This window comes from Azolla caroliniana, unplaced genomic scaffold (assembly GCF_043228905.1).
Source record: "Azolla caroliniana isolate FFs.n. ecotype wild unplaced genomic scaffold, voAzoCaro1.0.p SCAF_15, whole genome shotgun sequence".
NCBI classification, from domain to species: Eukaryota; Viridiplantae; Streptophyta; class Polypodiopsida; order Salviniales; family Salviniaceae; genus Azolla; species Azolla caroliniana.
The window spans coordinates 18,912,047-18,923,689 of NW_028230450.1; positions in this window are offsets into that span (position 1 = coordinate 18,912,047).

The following is an 11,643-nucleotide window of genomic DNA, read 5'->3' on the forward strand; positions in this document are numbered from 1 at the left end:
GGGCTATTTACAAATATAGCCTCAAGGGCCCTTGGCAAACATATTCACAAATATGTCCCCGCATCCGGATCTCTCTCCGGGTACATTCAGCATCCGGCTCCGTAGCCGGGGTCTTCATCATCCGGATCCGTAGCCGGGTACTCTTCATCCGGCTTCATGCCGGGTACTCTTCATCCTCCGGTTCCGTAACCGCAACCGGGCTTGCCGTCATTCATCTCCGGACATCCCATCCGGAGGGACCGCCGTCATTCATCTCCGGACATCCCATCCGGAGGGACCGAAATCCCAACACCATCCGAACCGATTCGTACATGTTTTGCTCCGAGAGTTTTCTTCCTGTGTGGGGTTTCAGGGCTTCTCGGACTATCACTTCCCCACTCCGCAACAGTCCGCTTTAAAAATCCATTCTCACTTGGGACAAGAGTTCCCTCTTGTTCCTTTCGTGATTTGCCGGCACCGTTAGGAATTGGACGGATTTCCCACCGTTTTGGCTCCGAATTCGCGCAAAAGCCGCACCGCTATCGAGCACCTTCGTCTCCATCCGTGATGCCGTGATAAAGGGTTGGCCGAGGATGACGGAATGTGAAACCTCATCTTGCACGAAGAAATTTTGGTCAATCTCGACATCCCCGATCTTCACCGTCACATTCGGACAAGCCGCAAATAGATCTTTCGTTGCTTTGGTGGCCGCCCGAATCTTCCATCCATGGTTGGTGTTAATAGGCCACTTCCCCTTCCGGTAGAACTCCTTGGACATCAAGTTGATGTCTGATCCGTGATCAATCAATGCTAGCACGGTTTCTTTGATGTTGCCGATTCGGACCGGAGTTTCCGTAGTCGCGCGTGCCCAATGTGGCCTTGTATAGTGGGAGTTTGGAATTTCGTCCTCCACTTCGGTGTCGTTCATTAAAACGGTGTTCGCATTCACCCTTGGAGCATTTTCCTCCGTACTTTGTCTTTTTCGCTTCACGAGATCTACGAGAAGATCGTGGAACTCCTTCTTTGCTATTCCGAGTAGCTCCCGAAGCGAGAAATCTACCCGGCTATCCAAGATTCTTTCCTCGAACACTCTTTTCAAGTCGGTTTGTTGTTCTATGTCCGAGGCGAGCTTGAATGCCGGAGTCGCCTTTTCTTTTCCCTTACCTCCGGAGTTCCAGCTTTCCGGTATCTTCGATGGACCGGCCGCATCCTCCGTTCGTCGTCGTTTCTCGTCCACATACACCTTATGCAATTGACACAGGGCGTATACGCTATTCTTGTCGACAGGGCACTCCCATCCCGTAGCTTCCCGGATGCCTTCCGCGGTGCTTCGGATCTCGTTGGAGTCGGTTTTCTCGGTGTTTTCTAGAACTTCCGGCCAAAAAGACGTCTTTGCTCTCGATGACTCCCTGACACATATTCCCGCGGTTGTCGCATAGTTGCTTCTCGCCGCCAATTCCTCCTCGAGTACCTTCTTCATGCCGCCTTTCCGGAAGTTCGGTCGGAGTGGCTTCCGAGAGTCCATCGAATGAATCTGGTTTCCCTCGTAGTAGATGAGATCCCGCCGTAGCGCCTCCTTATGCTCGTCGCAATCCCTCCGATCGTGTTCGGCGCTATCACACCATATGCACCGTCGGTCCGTATACTTGGAGCGTGTGGGGCGGTCATCCGACTTCTTCACCATCGCGATCTTCAGATTCTCCATCTCCTTCAATAGTTGCTCCACCGTAGATGTATCAATCCCCTTCTCGGTTGTAGTCTCTCGAGCCCTCAGTTGATGGTCTTCCAATCCGGTTCTCGGTTTCGGAATCGGTTCCGAAACCCTCTTTTCCTCGTCGGCAAGCCATTGCCCCCTCTTCGTGTATCGCGCGACGATATCCCGCACGCTTTCCCATGTTTCGGTGAGGCCGCTCTCCGTGGTCGTGTCCTCCAAGAGCACTCCGAGATCTTTCCGGTCCCGGACGTCCACGGCTCGCAAGAACATGATCACCTTGTCCGGTACGAGGATAGCTTGATCTCTCGCGGACAACCTCCCGAACCGGCTTTCGAATGCCGAAAACACATCAACGACCTTCAATCCCTTGTCCGGCGTCTCCACCCAATCTTCGAATCCCCTTCGCGTCGCCTTGGAGGAATCCTCGATGGCGAACGTCCTCTTTAGCTCTACTTCAAACGCCTCCCATGTCGGATTTTGTTGTCGTAGCCCATGGATGCTTGCTTGAAGCCCGTCGGTCGCCACCCGGTTGAAGGACGTCACTTGCAGTCCTTCCGATATTCCGCACCGTAGCATCTCCGCCTTGTAATCCCGAAGATACCGCGACACGTCTTTCCCGTTGAATTGCCCGTTTCGTTGCACGAGCCGCTCCACTGAGGCCGCTATCTCCGACATCGCGCGTTGTTCTTGTAGCATGCGCTCGAACATCATCATCATGTTGCTAGCCTCTTGTTGATTTTCCATCTCCTTGCCACCCGTCTTCACGTCGGGTTCACCAACTGTGTCGTGCCCTTCGGCTCCGGATCGTTGCGTGAGTCGGGTGGGAACCGCCGAGGTTTTTGACTAGGAGGAAGAGGAATACAACTTAAGGCTAGATATGAATAGTGGAAAGAGAAGTAAGATAGCAATCTCGTGAATCCCACGAGTTTAGTGTAATTAAAACAATATTTAGATTATAAGAGCAATTAGATGGCAAAATTCGTGAATCCCACGAATATATTAGATTGATCCAACCTTGTATATTAATCAACAACCATATACATATTTTTCTCCTCCTTATATAAAGATGGAAGAGGCTAAGCATGGCTTCATGCTTTTTCACCTAAAGTGCCCATGCACACTAAATGTGCATGTGATGTTTTGTCATTTCCTAAATATAGGGCTCGTGCACGCTAGATGTGCATGAGTCACTTTTAATGTCACGTGTAAATAAAATATTCACACTCTAAAGAATACATGATTTTTACCTTTTAATAAAGGTATGTGTAAATAAAGGTCTTATACGTATTAAATCTATATTTATAACACTAAAGATAAGTTATTACAATGGTAAAGTTGGGGTTTATCTATGTGGAGGTGCACGGTTCGAATCTTGCCCTATGCACATGATAAATTTTTTTGATATATTATTTATTTATTTATATGTATCTAAATTCGGATATATTATTTTATGGTTTTCACGTAGTGTGCGGAATACACTACGACACCGTACTTGTCGGCTATTGTCGATGTCGGGTCCCATTCCTTGCCGCCACCATCCTTCTCTCTCAGTCTTACATTGCCACGTTGGCCGAACAGCCATAGTTTCCGGATTGGTGTGAAGATCCCATAGGACTGGTCTTCGTTTCGTTGATTGCCGAAATTCGGGTGTCTTTCGTTTGAGTCCCTCCCAAACTCTCCTCGTGTCTCCCGCGTAGTCGGGTCCCGCTTCCCGCTGCCACCAGCCTTCTCTCACGGTCTCACATTGCCACGTTGGCCGAACTGCCAGAGTCTCCGGTCTGGTGTGGGGATCCCGTAGGACCGGACTTCCTTATGCCCATGACCTTGCCGGTAGGTCCGATTCGGTTCGTAGCCGCCTCGCCGGCCTGATACCTTCCTGCTCTGCTTTCCGTCGTCCGATCACGTTCACCTGCCTCCACCGTCCTTTCCTATAAGACTCACGCCGGCTCTTAGGCCGACGGCCGGATCGGTGTGAGGATCTTCGTGGGACCTCGGTTTGCCCGCCTTGCCACCGCCATCATTCTTCCCTCTAGGTCTCACGCCGGCTCTTGTTGCCGACCGTCGGAGTCTCTAGAACCGGTGTGTGTAAGGTCGCTACAACACTGCTCGCCGTCCTGTCACGTTCACCTGTCGCCACCGATCTCTCCTATAGGACTCATGTCGGCACTCGTGCCAACAACCGGATCGGTGTGAGGATCTTCGTAGACCGCCCATCCGCAGTTCTTTGCCTTTGTCCCCTCGCCGTCACCGATCGTCACTCTAGGTCTCACGCCGCCTCTCGAGCCGACCGTCGGAGTTTCTGGAACTGGTGTGAAGGATCCTCCTTGGGCTTGTTGTATCCCAGACCCTTAGCCCAGGTCTTCTTCGTCCACAAATCGAGAGGGTGGCTCGCTCCACACCCTCTCCCATGGTACCAACGTACCGATCTTCTCGGCCTCTTCGTAGACCTGCCCTCTCCCCACTTCCAGATTAATTATCCGGAAGTCCGCTCCGCCCGGTTCTCGTCCGGGCCCGCCCGTCATTCTCTGGATTGCCAGGTCCCGTTCTCCTGTCGCCACCGATCTCTCATATAGGACTCACGTCGGCACTCGAGCCGACAACCGAATCGATGTGAGGATCTCCGTAGGATCGGTCTTCGTTCTCCTCTTCATCCTTTGTACTTCTCCCGAACTCGTCGTTGCTCTCCTCGTTGTGCTCCCGCCTCCATCTTCCATCTCTTTCGGTCTCCCGTTGCCACGTCGACCGAACTGCCGAAGTCTCCGGACAAGATGTGGGGTAACCGATTTCGCAACATCTTTCGGCGACTCGTCCAGGGCCACCGACCCTTTTAGTGGTGTCGGTGGAAAGCATCCGCTCTGTGATCAACCAAGCCCCGCCTGGGCTTGATTCTCCAATGTCCGGAGTTTCGGCTCTGATGCCGACCTTGCCGGACTCGTTTCGAACCCTTGATCACCTTCTTCCCGATTCCCGACCTTCGCCCGACCGGTCTTTCTCCCCATGTAAAAGAGGGTGGCTCGTTCCGCACCCTCTTCTGTATTGGCACCCTCATGCCAATTCTGGCCCCGGTCGAACAATCCACGACCGGATCGCATCCAACCGAATCGGAGTGTCGCGTTGTTCGGTCCCCGGTCGGGTCGTTTCTTGGTCTCTTCGTCGACCTTCTCGCAGGCCAACTCCCATCCTTCTTCGCTGGCATCGTGCCAGGACTCCTCGATACCGTCATCCATCTCCTCGGTCTCACATGGGCGTAACGGCCCGAATGCCGAGTTCTCCGGAATCGATCCCGAGGGCTCTTGTCCATTCCTTCCCCGTATCGTCTCGTTGGTGATTCTCGGTCTCACGCCACCGCCTTCCTCCTCTTGGGAATCACGTGGGCACTCGGGTTCGACTGACATCGTCTTGGGAGCAAGTGTGGGAAGACGCGAAGAATCGCCCGTCCGTTTTACGCCCTTGTCTGTAGCCACCGGCTCTTCGTGGTCAGTGGTCAACTCCTTACCGATCGCGCAAGCCCCGCCTGGGCTTGCTTCTCCAATGTCCGGGGTTTCGGGCTGACGTGCCCGAAACCGCTGGTCCCAACGTTTCGATTTTGTGATCAGTATCCCCGCCTTGTCCTCGTCCGCTCTATCTCCGCAATCCGAGAGGGCGTTTTGTTCCGCACCCTCTCCCGTGGTACCGTGGTACCGATCTTCTGCCATCTTGTGGGGCAAGTCCGTCTCCTCGGTGTCGGCTTGTGGCCTCGATCTTTCCTCTTCCTCGAGCATTGCCTCGAGAGCTGCGTACGCCTCCGCAATCCTGACCCTGAAGCCGAGCCTTGCCGACTCTCTTTGTCATTCGGCCTCTTCCCGCTGTGATGGCGTGCCGTCATGCGCCTTCCCCTTAGCATTCTTGGCTCGCTCGTCATCTAGCCGTTGGCATACCCTTCTGACCTTCGACCAGTCCTCAGTAAGGCCATTCGCTTTGTCCTCGTCCTCGAGCTCAATCTCGATGGCCTCCCGTTCCGCTCGGTCAATCGACTTAACGAACAACAGGACTTTGTCCGCCCCCACCAAACCTTGTTCCCGCTCCGGGAGCTGAGCAAGCCATCGCTCGAAGTCTCAGAACGCCTTCGTTGCGCCCCGGTGGGTCTTCGCTGATGCCACCCACTGGTCGAAGTCGCGTCGTCCCTGGCTCTTCCGTCGTCCCCCATATGCCTGTAGGAGCGCCTCTTCGAAGGCCTCCCATGAACTATGAGCTTCTCGGAGCTCCTTCACTTCCGCGTGCATACGGACGACGACGACCCGGCATAAGAACTCTAGGCTCAACGCCTTGTCTACGTCTCGCTCCTCCATTTCCGCGTCGTAGGCTTCCAAGTAGAATGGGACTTTATCCCCGTTGAAACAGCCGACTCTTTCGACCACTCGCTCAACCGCTTGTTTCGCCGTCTCTCGTCTTGTTGTTGCTCGTCCAAACTCCCTCACCGCTTCGACAAAAAGTTGCACGAAGTCGTCTTCCTCAAGCTCCTTTCTCCCTTGCCGCCCTTCACGTCGGGTTCACCAAATATGTCGTGTTGTTACGTGCGTGCGTGTAGAAGGGCGGGACCACGGGGGTCTCAGACTAGGGAGAAAGGGGTGCCGAGAAACCGACTCCGGACGCGTTCTTGAGGCAACCGAATGCAAGAGAGAGGGAGAGAGAGAGAGAGTGTGTGTGTGTGTGTGTGTGCGCGTTACACCGACTCTTATGCATAGGAAGCAAGGGGTTGTGCTTCCGACACCACCAAATACACCAATATACACAAACAGGCGCAAATATGTATATTACAAGGGAAAGAATACATCCCCGGCTTCGAGCCGGACCAAGGTAGGTTATGTTACAACAACAGTTTGTCGCCAAGCCGCCGTCGGGGGAGCTCTCCGGCTCGTCGCACCGAGCGGGGTCTTGCACAGGAGCTCAAGTAGAAGTAAACCCCCACAGAACACACAAGCTCTTCACCAGGCCAAAACCCTAAACAGACATGAAGAAGAAGACCTCAAAGAACTCTAAAGTAAGAAGAAGAAGAAGATGAAGATAAACGGAATACTAAACCTAACGGTATACCCTCCTAACTCAAAATGGGCAACCCCTCTACAAGGGACCATCCCTTCCTTTTATAGAACAAGGAGAGGGACGCGTTACAATGTGGGATAAATCCCGACTTACATGGGATTCTCTATCCCGACTTGACTCCTACTATTCACACGTTTATACAAGGGTGAGTGCACATGATGCACTCCGCTGATTCTCCCGATATTCTCTGATTCCGCCTAGGGACGGTTTTCTCCACGACAACGAGTCGTAGATCTTCTTGATCTTGGAGGTGTAGTCAGCCACCGACATATCTCTCTATCGAGCATTGCTTAGCTCCTGTCTGAGTTGTAGCTTTCTGGTTGTGGTACTTGCGGCGAAGATGTTCTTCAGATTTCCCCAAGCATCCTTTGGTGTTTTGGCATCCTAGATGTAGTTCAATAGTTGGTCACTCACACTAGATGCGAAGCTGTAAAGGCCCTGTAAAGGACTTTGCTTGCCGCCTATTCCCAGGCCAGAAAATCTATGTGTGTTGAATCTGATGCTGCATCCTTAGCTCCTTTGACATAACTCTAGTATTCGTGTCTGAGGAGATATTGGTGCATCTTGTACAACCAAGATGCATAGTTGCTTTTGTCAAGCTTCTCTATCGGAAGCAACTATGTTCCCGTTGTTTCGAGAGAAAGAATTGTCTTTGTGTTGTCTTTCACTTTTTGGTCGGCTGCAGAGGATCCTCAACCCTCATGCTCTGATACCATGTAAAAATATGTGTGCGGAAGACATGGAGTACACAATAGATTAACTGGAACTATAATAGTTAGGTCAGTACAGAATAAAGGTGAAAGAGAGAGACTAAGTGAGAGCAGACAACAGACAATACTATTATAGAATGTTCAATACAAACAATAGTGCTCAAATGCACTTTAATCTGGTTGTCATGAAGTACTGGCATGTACTTCAATGCTCTTAAAAGAGCCTCTGACACTAATTGCCTATATTAGGGCTATTTACTAGAATAGATCTAATTGGCACGTGTGATGTTCCGGATTGTCTTCTTTGAATTGTTATGTGTCATTTCCATGGATCTCTTTAAATCTACTTGATAAAGACGCTTTGTGATCTACTAATGTTCTTTGTGATCGACTAATGTGATCCATGAATTTGCTCTTTGACATACTTGAAGGCTTCTTTGACCAGATCATGTTGGACAAGTCAACATGGTCCATCTAATCTCTAGTCGTAGTTAGTCTCCTCAACTTGGCTACTTATTCAACATGCTCAATCTTGTTAACACAATTTTAATTTGTCTTGACATTATTCTTCTAATGTTGTCTTTATTTGGCATGCTCCAACCTTAAGTTCAAAGTTCCAACTTGCGTTGTTTAAATCAAGGACACTCATAACTCTTTCGTCACTCAATTTATTTTAATGCTATGTAAGGGATTTAGAATATCATGTAGTTGAATTCAATCTAATGAAAGCCTACCTGTAAACTACAAATGACTAAACATTTGTTCCATCCCAATGTTGTATCCCCTACTCACATCATTTAATTTCAAAAGATTCATACTTTACATTTTAATTAGGCTAATCTTAAGCTTGTGGGCAAATGTGTGCATAAGAGGATTGTGGAACAAGTGGCAGGTGGAACTATTTATTGGAAAGAATCTCACATGTGGCATATTTCATCTTGGGTGAAAAGCATGATGACCATGTAAACATAATTATTCAGGGAAAAATTGTTGCCACACGAATGAAAATTTAGCGAAATTTGTCACCAAATTAAAAATATATATATTCTGCAAAGTTGTTGCAAAAGCTAAACTCGCAAGCCAATTTCTTCCAATATAAGCCATAACTAAGGTTGATTTTGTAATCGATAAAAAAGGGCCAATGCCAAGGAGTAGTGGCTACTCATCATTGAAGCAAAGAGAGGGGTTGGGAGAGAGAGCAGGTGGTGGATATGCCAACCCCATCAAGGCAATGATTGTTGCAGCTTGCATATCGTTGCTCGAAGGCAAGGTGCTAAACCTTACACGCACGCATGCACGCACACACACACTCACTCACTCACTCACTCTCTTTTTTATTGTTATTACCTTACCTTAGTGGTAAGTCGTTATACTACTAGCACTATGTCTTGGGTTTGAAACCCAAATTTCTCATCTCTCTATTACTCCATACATATCCTCTTAATTTACTAGATGCCACTATGGAATGTAGGGGTTGAACCCATAACATTTCTCTCTCTATCATAATTAGCTTACCCTAGTGGTAAGTCATTTACATTTCTATCATTACATCTTGGGTTTGAAACCCAATTTCCTCACCTCTCTATAACAATCGGCAACGGTTCGGTTCATGTTTAGGTTTTTTTTAACAGTTCGGTTCGGTTTCAGTTTGGTTTCAATGGTCAAAAACCATGGTTTAATGGTTTTTTATTTTTTTTAAAAATTAATTTGTTTTTAAACCATCTTTTCATTTTTACACCTTATTCTCACATTTTAGGAACATCTTAAAAGTTTTAAAAATTCTAAATAATGAAATATTATAAATTTAAAAAAAATTAAAATTTTGACCTATGTTGAAAACCGAAACCGAACCACAAAACCGTGGTTTAACGGTTTGAAAAATGTTTAAACGGTTCGGTTTAACAGTTTCGTGGTTTGGTTCAGTTTAGTTCAAGTTTCAAAAAAATTAAACGGTTCAGTTTGGACCCTCTCAAACCGAACCGAACTGTTGCTAATTGTTACCTCTCTATTACTCCAAAGATATCTCTTATTTCACTAGATGCCACTATGGAATGTAGGGGTTGAATCCATGACCACCTAGTCTCCATTGGGCAACCTTACCAACGAAGCTACATCTCTCTCTCTCTCTCTCTCTCTCTCTCTCTCTCTCTCTTATTGTAATGGATACCCACGTGACCTATAAGACTAAACCACGTATTCTACGACTATGCTTTTGGAATTGCAATGGATACCCATGGAAAGCAGGATTTGGAATAGAGGAGTTCACCGATGACTCGGATATCACACGCATTGTTGAGACATGGGAGCACAATACTCAAAGGATTCAAGGTTTAAGAAACTATAATGTACACTCTTTGATATGGGAGAAAATTCCAAGACAAAGAAGAGGACAATGAGGAGTGGCACGTTTGCTTAAGAAGGAAATAGAGAAATATGTGTCAATCATAAAAAATGACGAGCATAAATGTTATATATGGCTCAAAATAGAAACACCTAATGATTTGCCCACTTTTGTAGTTGGATGTTACATTCCTTGTCAAGATTCAAAGATCAATCTTGTTTGGATAAAAATCAATCTTTCGTTAATCTAGAAGATAATATTGCTTATTTCAAATCCAAATGGGAAGTTATTGTCTTTGGTGACATGAATCTTTCATGCCACATATCTCAAGGATGTACGAGGATATGCAAATGTATATACTCTCTTCTAGCGATCGAGACCAATTTGGGAAGTTACTCCTACAAATGTGTAATAGTACGGGATTGTGTGTTGCAAATGGTGTTTCCTTATGGCCCAACACTAATGTTTTTACATGTAGAAAACACAACGGAAATAACGTGATTGACTATGTGCTACTTTCTTAATGTATTTTGGATCATATACATAAATTCTCACTTGGTGAATGGACACCAAAATCCGATCATAGGGCTTAAATATGTATTGACTTCAAATGTATGCATAGGTTTGATTGTGAGAAGGCCATTGAAGATAATAAATAACCACACTTGAGAATGAACCTTAAGCAAATGCCATGTATTCCAAGATGGTTGAGGAAATGTTACGAATGACAAAGATACAACATGGTTCCACACGCTAAATTTTGGGGAAATCTAAAGGGGAAACGTGTTGAGAGTTATGGTGACTTAACTCTTCACGACTTGTCTATGCATTGTAAGAATTTATATGAGCTATCTTTTGCCGGAAAGATGATGTGTTGTGGTTCTCTTTCACATATGAACCTCCCTTTTTACACTTGAAGATATATGCATAGGACTTAATAAGAAATTGTCCTCTCAAAAGGCAAGCGATCTTCAATGTATAAAGGCTGAAATGCTCAAATGAACGGGAAAGGAAGCACATGTATGGATACGCGATATATTTAATGATGCATTGCAACATAGTATGTCGTATGATTGGACTACAATTTGGATCAAACCTTTACATAAAGGTGGAGATGTAAATAATGTAAACAACTATCAAACCATCATGGTTAGCTCATTAATGACAAAACTATTTTGATGTATAATGGAATAAAAAACAAGTGCATGGGGTAAAAAAAAAGGTAAGAGAGCTTATGGACAAGCTGGCTTTCGAAAACACCATAACATCATTGATCACCTTGTCACCCTTCGAGTATTAATGGAGGAAAGTTGCCTTAAAGGTAAATGTTTATATTGTTGCTTTATAAACTTCAAGAAAGCTTTTCATATGGTGCCTCATGAGCATCGTTGGAGGCGAATGGAAGAACTCGAGGTGGTGAGTGAATATATGCTTGCAATTTCCCGAATATATGAGAAGGTTATATTTTGTGTGCGTATGAGTGATAGACTTTCAAATTTTTTCACTTGCACTATTGGTGTTAAGTAAGGATGCCCACTCTCACCAACACTATTTGGTCCATGCATTGATGAATTGGAAGAAATGGTTGCCATATATGTGGATGATGTAGTGCTTTTTACAAATACTTTAGGAGATGCACAAAAGCTTATGAAGGCATTGGAAGTTTTTTGCATGCATACTAATTTAAGCGTCAATTACTCTAAAACAAAGATTATACTTGTGAAGAGCCAAAAAAAAGATAAATTATGCATTATGTGCAACAATGAGCCACTTGAATGTGTGGAGAGCTTCAAATACCTTGGCCTTAAAGTTCCTTC